Source organism: Tenebrio molitor, chromosome 2 (genome assembly GCF_963966145.1).
Source record: "Tenebrio molitor chromosome 2, icTenMoli1.1, whole genome shotgun sequence".
Classification (NCBI taxonomy): Eukaryota; Metazoa; Arthropoda; class Insecta; order Coleoptera; family Tenebrionidae; genus Tenebrio; species Tenebrio molitor.
Window position 1 is genome coordinate 21,359,589 of NC_091047.1, and position 13,231 is coordinate 21,372,819.

The 13,231-nt window shown below is 38.8% G+C and overlaps 1 pseudogene; it reads right to left on the reverse strand.

Moving 5' to 3' along the window:
* Positions 1 to 6,279: 6,279 nt before the first annotated feature.
* Positions 6,280 to 6,453, reverse strand: LOC138125141 (U1 spliceosomal RNA; annotated as a pseudogene).
* Positions 6,454 to 13,231: the final 6,778 nt, after the last annotated feature.

The window sequence follows — 13,231 nt, forward strand, 5'->3', positions numbered from 1 at the left end:
ATTACACTCGAGGTTTCATTTAGTCAGGAAAAATATTTATTTGCAACTCAAACTAATTGCTTGACAATTAGACTCGAAAAATTGGCACGATAAAATCAACTCCGGCCTACGGCCGTCGTGCTTTTATCTTGCCAATTTTTCTCGTCTAATTGCTAAGCAATACGTTTTCGTTGCAAAAAATATTTATCCGACTAAATGAAACCTCTTGTGTAATTACTAATTACAGTCGAACAGATCACTAAACCTATTATGTATATCATTTAATTCTAAAAAAAATAAGCTTTTTAATGATGCCCCATTTAACCCGTGTTCCCATTAAAAAAAAATCAAGTTGTCTTTTAGTATTTTGAAAACTTATGGATATTTTTGTTTTGTTTTTAATTTGATACGTAACTTTTAATGAGTCTTAAGTGCATTTTTTGCATGTCGTAATGAAGGTGGCATTTTTTTATACGCAAAATCGTAGTGAAAGTAGCACTTTTTTACACGAAAAACGTAGTAAAAGAAGTACTTTTTTGCATCATTTTATTCCATCTCCTTGGAGATGATTGTCAAAGCATACCTATTTTTTTTTTTGTAATTTTTTATAAATCCTTTTAGACCAAATTTCTCAACTTACATTGATATGCAAAAAAAATAGCGTGTACAGCACGTTCTGAAGGCGGTCTTACACCAAGGCAACAATTGGCAACATGTTGCCGGCAACATTTTTTAGTAATGACCGGCAACATTACTAAAAAATGTTACAGGCAACATGTTGCCAATTGTTGCCTTGGTGTAAGGCCGCCTTGAAAGTATCTTTTTTTCACTTATTTGCTTGATTAACTCGGGCTAGGGGCTACGCCCTCGTTAATCAATCTGCAAATTCATGAAAAAATGTATGACATGACTTTCATAACTGGTTGTACAAAATAATAACTATGTATTAAAATTTCAAGGTTCTAGCGTAAACCATTTTCATTTTAGCTAGCAGGTTGCAGGATGGAGCATTGGAGCCGGTTCCATAATCCATACATAATCGCAGAAAACTATGATATAAATAACAAAATTTGTTTGAATTATATTAGACTACAGTCTAATGACAGTAAATGACAGCTTACAAGCTGTCATTTCATTTACGTAGAAGGTGGAAATAAAATTACATAAAGTTGACTGAAGTTGCAAAAAACCAATCTGGATTTGCAACAGCAATTTTATGGCATTTGTCGTTTAAAATTACTTTAAAACTGTACTTATATGGAAAATATTCAACCCAAACTATGATTTTCTGGTCCCTTTCTGTCCTTATCTAGTTCAAAAATATGAAAAAATAAAAAAATGCTGTTGCAAATGACAAGTGGTTTTTTGCAACTTGAGTCAACATTACACAGAGATACAGAAATAGTAATTTACGTTATAAGTCCGGTAGGTTACTTGTAACAGTACTGTAGCAGACACAATATTCGAATACCCAATAAACCTAAGCAAAGTACCCACAATTATGTTAACAGTAAGCAGTAACCACAGCCATAAATCACCAAACTGTGAGGGTTCGATTGAAAGTTTGCGGCACGGACCGTACTTGAAAAAATCCTAATTAGGGAAAACCCAGCGGATGTAGTTTCTATTCAACACAACGCAGATGGCCCACAGTAATTTTTTCAATTTTGTGGGGTTATTTGGTCGATACCTTTTCTTAAAAATTGTAATGTTTCATACCCAAATTTTGGAAAATTAAATATCATTGAAGATGCAATGATACGGAGGAAGGCGTAAAATTGTGTGACCATATTTTTTTGCAATTTCATCAGTCGTAAATATATGCCATTCACGATGTTTTGGCATAAGGGGAGGCCATGGAAAAAGTGCATTTAAGTTGGCAGTAAAGCTGTCTGTTGAATTAGGTTATGTTTTTCTAAGTTTGAGGTTATAAACTGCGTCATTGTCTAGTGCATTGTTGTCAGTTTTACTAGTTTGCAATAGAACAATGCTCACATATTTTTAATCCAATTTAACAAAACAGGAAACTGACTTGAACAGACTACAGAATAGTAGGGACCGGGACCGGAAGACGAAGTGGCTCCTGTTAATTTATGCACCACTTAGATAACCCACCTATACAGTGTCTTAACCACCCAGTTCTCAATGAATTTTTCATTTTAACCAAAACATTCCTAGAACTAGATTGTATAAAATCTTGTACCTACCTACTTATTAAGCCTTACTTTATTCGAATCTTTCTGCAAAATATTTACACAACCATCGTCTATGACAAAAAAGAACAAAACTATTCAACTTCCATAATTTCGTTAGAAAATTCTGAATCATCATTACCTGCATCAAAATCCCAATGAAATTCCGAGTCACATTCTCCCAATGAAATTATTAAAGGAAGAAAGTTTCAAATAAAAGATTTCACATTAATCTTCCGAAATAAGTTCTTCACAATATCTACAAAAATGTTGTTGAGTACATTTCAAAATAGACTCAAGCCATAAATTCACAACTCTATCGCAAAGTTATAATAGGTCTTACAAAACCCCTGTGCCATTTGAATTGGGTCGTTGTTTCTTCTTTCACTATCCGTGCTACATATTTATTTTGTACTGACCTACGATTCAATTTATACACAAAAAGAAAACTTGACTTCATTGTAACTTACTGAAAATATGTTCTGCAGTCTAATATAAACACCATCAATACGTTTTAAAGTCGCTTAATTATGATTACGGTAAATTCGGCAACATGTTACGTTCATTTTGATAGGTCCGCATGTCAGGCACTTCGATGACAGCAGAGATGACAGAAATCAAACATGTATCCAACGTTAAAAAATGAAATCATAGCCTCCCCTTATGCCAAAACATCGTGAATGGTATATAGTTATTTACATTACCAGATGCGTAAGTGAACTTTTTTTGCCAAGGAGGTAGTTCAAGACCCGAGGCGACAGCCGAGGGCCGTGAAACCTCCGCGGTGAAAGAAGAAACTTACGCATCGTGTATTGTATTAAATTTTTCCTACTACGAAGCACCAACATTTTATAATGTTAAAAAAAAAATAGCAAAAATCGTGCCGTATCGCGACCATCCTTGAATCTTGGAAGTAAAAACCATAGCAACAGCTTTTACAAACATTTTATTTTTCGTCTTCAAACGGCGTGAATTGTGTAAGTGCGTGTAATCCGTAATAATGTTAGTTTGATAGTTTTGCGGTTATTGATATTTATGCAACAAGTCTTCCCGCAAAATATGGAATGTGACGGAATTGAAAGAGCCGCTGGAATTACGTTAGGCTCATTGTCGCCTGTCAAGTCGGATTAGCGATATAACCTAACTTTCCAACAATTCATAAATCACAATAAATGTGAATAAGTAGATTAATTTTCCTTTGTTGTATTCAATTGGACTAATTAAACTACATATTATTATAAAATGTGTTGCTGTTTTCCATTTAATGATTTGGGTACCTCAATCGAAATTGTCACAAAATAAAATAAATTCTCCTCGTCCCGTAAGGAATCTCCTAGTCGCGTAAGTATTTTACTTTCGTTGCTACTTAGCTAGCAACCACACGCAAGATAGGATTCACTTTCGATTACAAGTGTGTTGCTAGGGCAGTAGATGAAACTTTCTAGATACGTAGTAGGAAAACGTTTTTTTAAAGACACTGTACTGCCCCTGGAATTTCATAATACGGTCCATCGCACTGAAAATTTTATTACATCTGATCCGAAAAAATTTTGGAAATATATAAACGAACATACCAAATGTAACGAAATACCGAATCTCATGATCTATCACAATAACCCTGTATGTGGTAATGAGAATATTGTTAATACCTTTGCGGAACATTTTTCTTCTGTTTATGATGATATCGTCACCACACAACCTGCTTCTGCTTGTGACAATCCTGTCGGTTTGAGCGTTGATTTCAAAAACTTTGACTTTACTTCAGATAGTGTCTTTTATGAACTAACTCATCTCGACTGTAATAAAGGTGCTGGGCCAGATGGGCTGCCTCCAATTTTTTACAGAAATTGCTGTACATCGCTTACTGATCCTTTGTGGCGTATTTTTAAGTATTCACTCAACTCAGGTGTTTTTCCGAACTGCTGGAAATCAGCTCTTGTCACTCCAGTGTTTAAATCTGGCTCTAAACAAAACTTCGAGAATTACCGACCCATCAGTATTCTATCAGTTCCCGCCAAGATCTTTGAAAAGCTAGTTGCCAAACACTTGTCCGCTTCCTTCAAAACTGTTATCAGTCCATCACAGCATGGGTTTTTCGCTAATAGATCTACGGTAATCAATCATTTTGCCTTTGTTAATAATGTCTTTGAAGCATTTGAGGGCGGTTTTGATGTGCATTGCATTTATACTGATTTTTGCAAAGCATTTGACACTGTTAATCACAAGATCCTTTTGAATAAATTATATACGTACGGAGTACGCGATCCGTTCCTATCTTGGACATCTACCTACATTTCCAATCGAACTCAGCATGTTGTCCTTAAGGGTGTGAGGTCGTCTGCATACTGTAGCACGTCTGGAGTACCGCAGGGCTCTATTATCGGGCCATTATTATTCATAATCTTCATCAATGACATCACTGATAGTCTGACCTCGGCATCGCTGCTGTACGCGGACGATCTAAAAATCTATAAAATCATCAAAACGCAGCTGGATGTATTTGATCTTCAGCAGGATGTCAGAAGAATTGAAAACTGGTGCGCACGCAATGGTATGAAACTCAATGTTTGCAAATGCAAGGCAATGTGTTTCAGCAGGAAAACTGTGCCCTCCGTTCCTTATTATTCATTGGAAGGGGAGCAGCTGGAAATTATCAATGCCATCAAAGACCTGGGTCTTTTTTTCGATTCCAATTTATCGTTTCATGAACATTACGACTTCTTGATTTCTAGGGGAAGAAAAATGCTGGGATGTTTAAAAAGATGGACAGTGGATTTTAAGAACACCAGAGCGATTATAATATTATATAATTCCTTGGTCCGCTCAATATTAGAATACAATTGTGTTATCTGGTCACCTTTTTACGGTACTCATATTTCACGTATCGAGTCGGTACAGAACAATTTCTTGAAGTATTTGAAATATAAGCTGAGAACTCAAAATATCAATTTTGATGATTTGCACTCTGTAGCCGCTTACATGTCTTTGCCCTCACTTAAAACCAGAAGGGATTGTCACAAGCTGTGTTTTCTACATAAAATAATTAACTATAATGTTGATTCTTCTGATGCTCTGCTTCGTATCGGCTTTAATGTTCCTTTATGTAACCTCAGACACCCGAATTTGTTTCATGTTTACTGCCATAAACACAATTACTCCTACAATTCACCCTTGAATAGTGCCCTTCGCCTGGCCAACCTTTACTGTAACGAGTTAGACTTCTGTGGAGTCTCGACAAATAAGTTCAAGAGTGACTGTAGGAGACTTCTATGCAAGTGATGCATCTTGTTCCCACTTTTTGTTCTTGCTAATGCTCCATGTGTGTTTTCTTGTAATTGCTTTCTTGGCGTGAATAAACTATTAAATACAAAATCGTAAGAAATTCTTAAGCGTGTTTGCAATCTCCCATTGATTTACCACCAACCGACCCTTTCTATTGTGGGTCTAATTATGGGCGCTTGGTTTGGGTTTATTGGGTGTCCGAATATTGTGTCTGCTACAGTACGAACGAGTTAGACATTATGGACGAGGCGACGTTAGGAGCCGAGTCAAGAATGTCTAAACGAGTACCTGTTACAAGTACGGTGCGATCAATTAAAAAATAAATCGAGTCGGCGTGTTACCTATGGCAACCCATGCTATAGCATAGGCTCCAAAGCAAACTCGATTTATTTTTTAAATGATCGCTCGGTACTACCGGATGTATATCGTAACGTATTTTATTTCATACTGGAGGTCTCTTGTGCATCATTATTTTATTTCAAAAATTAAAAAATCACATTATATTGTGAAAATAGCATCACCTTTTTTCCTGTGGCAACGGCCGTTGCTATTGTTTTTTTAGATCGAATATTTCTTGACTTTTTCACTTTTCCATGTCAGATTTGATGTATAAAATGAAAACAGTCCGGTAGGTGTTGGTTGCTAAGGACACTTTCCGGCTCTGATACTGTTATAACTTATAACTCATCTACCGGACTCAAATTGATGATGCAATTGAGCATCTACCGGACAGTATGAAATAAATGTAATAAATGTATAACCGAAACTGTATAAACTAAAAGTAAAAGTACTGAAACTATAAATATTTTAGTTTAGATTAAATTAGACCGGGACAGCGCGCACGCAGTCCCGACTACCAAAAATTGTGCGCCCGAGTTATCCGCATTAGGGATAATCGCAGGGGTCAGCCCGACCTCGGTGCAATGGAAGGGCCTCACCTTCCTTCTGTCCCAATTCCGGGGAGAGTTGTGCCTTTTCCTCCGTGTCGACTGTTGAATTTGATGTTTTTCTGCGTTGGGGGATGTTTGCAATTCCTTTTATGCGTGTTCTTCTGGATGCCATCGTATTTATGAGTAATTGAAGTAGTGAAATAAAATGAAATTAAAATAATAATAATAATGTTCGTATTCGTAAAGCACTATGTTTTAAACACTCAGAGTGAGTTGAACACTTCCATATGGTGCTACACACGCTACTATTTCTAAAAGAACACATGGCAATTTAACTTTAACCAAAAGAAAGTCGTTCTTCTTTCTTTGGACAACGCTGTCACAAAATGCGACGTTGCAGACACTTGAGAGGAGCGACGTTGTCACATTTAAGAAACATTTTTGTTTCAAACTTTAAATGTGCAGCACTGAAAAAAATAAGCTGTAATAAATAGGTCGCTACTAATAATGATGTAAATTCCATACAGAGATTTACCAATAATTAATCATTATTTCGCAAATTACAAATTGTACGTATAGGCAACCAACAATACTGACTAGAAGAAGTCAATTTATCTGAAAGACCTTTGACTAATCACTTATCCACTTTTTAATAAACGGCTAATGAAAGAAATGTTCGTGTAGAAGGACATGAATTTGATTTTTAAAATGCTTAAATACCTAATCAGAAAATAGAAATCATGGAAAGTACATGTTAATTTAGTACCTACTCTCGTGTCAAAAATGGATTACTCCCTAGAATTCGAACTTTTAGGGAAATAACCTTTTTCATGTTGTGTGTAACTAGAATTTTCAAAAGTTATTTTGAATGCCTAAGGTTGGTTACTTTGAATTGAGAGATTAAATTCAAATAAATATGCCGCCAGTAACCAAAATTGATTGTGAAACGAAAAATCATCTATCACTTAGCGAGAAATTAGTCATTTGCAACTGTTACAATTAATTTGCTGTCTTACATTTTTGGGATATCTTTTGTTTGTCACCAGAAACCACATAGCCTCCAACCTAACCAAATTTATGGCAACCTGGTAATGAATATCCCTAAATCCTAGGGAGTAATCCATTTTTGACACGAGAGTAGTTGTTGAAGGGAAGATCGATAATGTAGGGTGATAAATTAGTTGTATATTATGTTATGAGGAGCAAAAATAAAGTTTTATGTGCTGCGGCTGGTAGATTGACAAACCAGCCAAAGCACATAAAACTATTTTTGCTCCGAATAACATATACCTACTATTTTTTCTTCAAACCTTCATAACAAATTATTTAAAACATGTTAAGAAACCAGGTATGAATTTCAAATGATTTAGCTAGTTTACTTTACAGCCGCTCAGCAGCGGAGATAATAACTTCACGGACGCCCTCAACGGAGATAATAACTTCACGGACGCTCCTCAGCGGAGACAATAACTTCACGGACGCTGGTCAGCTCGTTAGATGCCATGACAATGAAGTGACACTTTAGCATTATCAATGCGGCAGTATAATGTCATAATTTACGGACGTTTGAAGAAAAAAATATAAATTTATGTATCCATCGATAGTGCTGTTGCTTGTTGTTATTTATTATTATTAACAAAAACAGAAATAAAACATTGATTTTATCTTACAAAAATACATTAGATAGGTAATGATTTAGTTTCTCCAGGAAGAAGACTGTCTTTGAGAGTCAAATTTGCACACAGATCTGAATTGTTGAACTGCGTCTGAAGTGTGTGTGCTCTTTATCTACTTTCGTCAAAAGAATCTTAAATTTAATTTCTTTCTTCCCAATACGCTTCTAATTTTAATTCAAGGTCGCGCTTATAGAGGACATCATTGATTATGACTTTATTTCATGATTTGCCACAAGAAACCATTATTAAGCCTTCGTAGAAAAACCATTACTGAATCGATTTATTAAAGAGACAAGAGATGAATATTGTATTTTAATTGAAACATGTGACCATGACAAATCCCATCACACATCATACACATCACACCCGATATAAGGAATGAAAAGCGCGAATAAAACGCCATTAATGTCAGAAGTGGCAGTTAATAGTTAATTAAAATATGGTATCTGTTTCAAAAAGGCGGCACAATAATATTTTTTCCAAAGCTGGCTTGATCCGACAATCATTTATAGATATCCTGTATTTACATAAAATATGTTTCTGAAAAAGGGAACCTAATTGTTGATTATTGATTATTCTAGCTTAGTTTGTCACAGAATTTAGTGTGGCCAAACGTCAGTAGATGTCCTGGCCTTCTAGTGGTAACGAGTGTGAAGTTGTCGTTACACTAGTACTACTTTACTTTATTTTACCCTACGGGCTTTAAAGGATTCCTATACTTTTCACAGTTCTAAATAAACTTACAATTCCAAAATCATTCTTTTTTCTGTTTTTTTCTTTTTTTTTTTTAAATTAACCTACATTTTCTTTTATTCCCCACCCCTCTCCTTCTCTATCCTTTCCCTCCTCTTCCATACCTCTTTCATCCATCCTATCTCTCTTCCGTCTTCGTTCAGTATTTCTCCCCGTTCCTTTTCCTCCCTTTCTCTCATTTCACCGCATCCTCTCCACATGTGCTCGATCGTCTCTCTCTCCTCACGGCACATCCTGCACATTCTTTCCTCCTCCTCCATCCAGTACTTGTTTTCTCTCTCTTCGTTCCCACATCTAAATCTCGCCATCATTTTCCTTTCTTTCGTGCTCTCTCTCCCCAGATACACCGGAACGTCCTCTGTCACGCACCTTTCATACTCCCTGTTGTACCTCGCTTCTCTGATTCTCTCCCTTCTCTCTTGCTTGTCCGTATCTCTGTCCCTCTCGCTCAGCTCCGCACACATCCATCTTCCTTCCGCTCTCATTCTTTCCACTTCCTCGCTGGCATACCCGTTCCTCCTACAGTACTTCTCTCTCTCCTTCTCATCCGCGTTCTTTTTCTTTTCTCTATAGCACTCAGTCAGTATCCTGCATTCTTCCCTTCCGCCCATTCTGTCCTCGAACTTTGCCGCTCTCTTTCCCGCTTTTACTCTCAGCTTGCTCCTCTTGCACTCTTCCCTCACTATGTACCCTGGTGTTTCTCTGTCCACTCCTAGCACCCATCTCAAATATTTCTCTTGCACCCTCTCCACCTCCTCCCGTTCCTTCCATCCCCATATCTCTGCTCCGTACATCAGCACGCTCTCCACCATGCTCTCGAACATCATCATTCTCCTCCCGAACTCGCCTCCCCACATTCTCTCTCCTATTCCCCACACACATCCAACTACCTTGTTCGCCTTCCTCACTACCTCTCTCACTTGCGCCCTGACTGTGGCTCTCTCGTTGAAGGTGTAGCCCAGGTACTTAAACTCGCTCACTCTTTCTATCTTGCTTTCTTCCCACTTCCACTCGCTCTCCTCATTCTTCCTCTTCCTCTTGTTGAACACCATCATTTTCGTCTTCTCTACATTCACTTCCAGCTTTTTCTTTCTCACATACTTTTCCAGGTTCCTCATCATTTCTTTCATCTCTCTCTCACTCTTTGCCACAATCACCATATCGTCCGCAAACGCCAGGCTCCATACTTTCTCCCTACCCACTACAACCCCCCCCGCCTGCGCTTTCTTCAACATTTCGTCCACATCCGCTACGTATATCGTGAACAGCAGGGGACTGAGCGGGCAGCCCTGTCTCACTCCCTTTGTTGTCTCAAACCATTCGCCCTCTTTCTCTCCCACCTTCACCTTGTTCCTCGTTCTCGCATATATCTCCTCGACCTTCCGCACCAGCCATTCACTTATTCCTCTTTCTCTCATACATTCAAACATTTTCACTCTGTCAACCTTGTCGAACGCCGCCTTGAAGTCTATGAACAATGCGTACATCCTCCCCCCTTTCTTCCTCAATTCGTTCCTTGCTAAATGGTCCAGGATGTACACATTGTCCACAGTACCCCTTCCCTTTCTGAACCCTGCCTGACTATCCGGCAACACTCCCTTTTCCTCGATTTCCCTCTTCATCCTTTCGCTCAAAACAGACGCATACAACTTATACCCCGTATTCAGGAGAGTTATTCCTCGGTAGTTTTCCGCTCTATTTTTCTCGCCTTTTTTAAAAATTGGGCAGATTATGCCTTCTCTCCAGTCCTCCGGGAATCCCTCTCCTCTCCATACCCCATTCATCAGTTCCACCATTCTCTCTACCATTCTTTCAGTCCCATACATCCACGCTTCATTTTGCACCCCGTCCCATCCCGGTGCCTTTCTCTTTTTCAAGTATCTTATGTGTTTTCCCACCTCCTCCGCTGTGATTTCTGTTTCCTCCATCACCGTCTGCTTCTCTTTCCTTTGTGTTCCCACCTTTCCTTCTTCTTTCCTCCCTTCCAGCAGTTTCATGAAGTACTCTTCCCATTCTTGTATTGTTATTTTCTCGCTCACTGGTTCCTTTTTCTTCCTCTCTCTGTTTATGTATTTCCACACCTCCTTCTCTGTTCTTATTTCTTTTATCTCTTTCTCCTCCCTTTCCCTCTTCTGCTTCTTCTTCTCTCTACATCTCTCTCTGTATCTTCTTTTCGCTTCTAGGAATCTGCTTCTGTCAATTTTGTTCCTCTTCCATCCTCTCAACGCCTTTACCACTTCCCTCTTTGCTTGCTCACATTCTCTGTCCCACCATCCATTTTTCTTTCCTGCCCCTTTTGCTCCCCTTACTATCACCTCCTTTTTCTTCGTCGCTTTCTCGATCACTTCCTTTAGCTCTGTCACCATCTTCTCTATTTCTTGCTCCTTGAATGTTGCTTCCTCCAGTCTCCTCCTGTACTCTTTCACTCCATGTTCACTCCACACTTTTACTATCACCTTCTTCTCCTCCTCTCTCATTTCTCCCTTTTCCTTTTCTTCTTGGTTCGATCCCTCTATGGTAATTTCTAGAGGGAGATGGTCAGAGTCCACTCTTTCTCCCACTTTGAACTCTTTCACTCTCTCCCATGCTGCCTCATTTACTATTGCGTAGTCTATGACTGTTTCCCCCCTGCTGCCTACGTATGTCACTTCCCCTTCCTCATCCCCTCGTTTATTCCCGTTCAGCACTTCCCATCCATTTTCTTCTATCCACTCTATCAGCCTCTTCCCCTCTGCATTTTCCACTTTGTCTTTCGTTTTTCTTCTCCCATCCCCTTTCTCTTCTTCCCAATTTCTGGCTCCTCTCTCTCCAATTCTCCCGTTAAAATCACCCCCTAACAGCATGCATTCTTCCCTGTCCATCTTCATTGTGTTCTCGACCCGTCTTGTTGTTTTCCTCATCTCCTTGCTATATACTGTTACTATTTTCCACCATTCGTTATCTATATGAACGTTTCTTTCCATGTATCCTTCTTCTTCCCCCTTTTCTTTTTGTTTCTCTTCAATTCCCAACTTCACCCCTGTTATTATTCCCCCTGCCGCTCTTCCTCTTTTTCTTTCTCTTTTTGCCCATTGTCCTTCCCATTTGTATTCTTTCGGTACCGTCCTTTCTACTTTTTCCCAGCTCTGTTTCTCCACCCAAGTCTCCACCAGTCCCACTACCTCGAATTGTCGTACATAGTCCCAAAATTCATCCCCTCTTTTTCTTAATCCCGCTACGTTCCAATATAATACTTTTGCTCCTTTCCTCCCTTTCGTACCTTGTTTCTCTTGTTCCCCTTTGTGCTTTCCTTCCGTTTTCCCTTTTTTTTGTCCATCTACCCTTTTCTTTATCCTTTGTCCATTTCCGTTGTCTCCCTTTCCTCTATCTCCTCTTCCTACATCTACTGAAAAACCTCCAGTCTCCCCTTTTCTTCATTCCATCTCATCTGCACCCCCTCTATGGTTATTTTCATGTACCCAACTTTTAGATCTTTCCCTTGTCTCCTTTCTTCTCTGGCGATGGCTCGAATTTTTTTCTGTATTTCCCTCTCCTTCTTTGTGAGGTCGTTGTCAATAAATATTTTCTCTGTTGCCCTATTTCCTCTCAATTTTCCTTTCTGCTTCATTACCTTCTCTTTCCCACTCCACTCTTCCATTTGCACTAGTATTTGGTCCTTGTTTATGTTGTAGCAATCTTTAACTTTCGCTTCCCCTATGTTTTCTTTTATAAACTTTTCTACTTCCTCTCTGCTCTGTTGCTTGCTACTTCCCTCACTTCTCCATCCCGTTATCACTATGTTATTTTTCCTTCTTCTTCTTTCTTCATTCTCCATTTTCGTTTCCAGCCGTGCTACTCTCTCCGACATGCTGTTTTTCTCCTCCTCCCATTTCTTTTCTTTATTCTTAAATTCTTCCCTTAGTTGTTCTATTTCTCTTTTGACATCTTGATTCTCTTTTCTCAGCTCCTTTATTTCCTCTGTAATTTCCCTTTTCACTTCCTCCAGCTTTTCCAATATCTTTTCCATTTCCCTGCCTAATTTCTTCTCCACTTCCGGTGACCTTGCGGTTTTTTTACTTGTCCCAAATACCTCTTCCTCCTCCTCCTCTTCTTGTCTTCCTGTCTTTCCTTTTCCCGTTCTTTTCCTTTTTTTCTTGTCTTCCTGGGACGCCTCCCCCCTTCCTTGACTAAAAGAACGGTTTCTGCTTCCCTCGCTCATAGGCTTGCTCTTTACCTCCTAGATGTCGCCGTTTTCCGTTTGTTTAACCTTCTCTTCTTGGGTGTTTCCTTCCTCCCCACACCGCTCGCCTCTTCCTACCTTGCTTCGCTGATCTCTTGCTTGCTTGCTTCGCTGATCTCTCTTATTTTTTCTATACCTTTACTACTTTTCCACTTCACTCTCTTAGCTCGTTTTCTGCCACGTGTAACTCGCTTCGTCGGTAATACAGTCGTTACACTATAACTACCCCTGTCAGACATC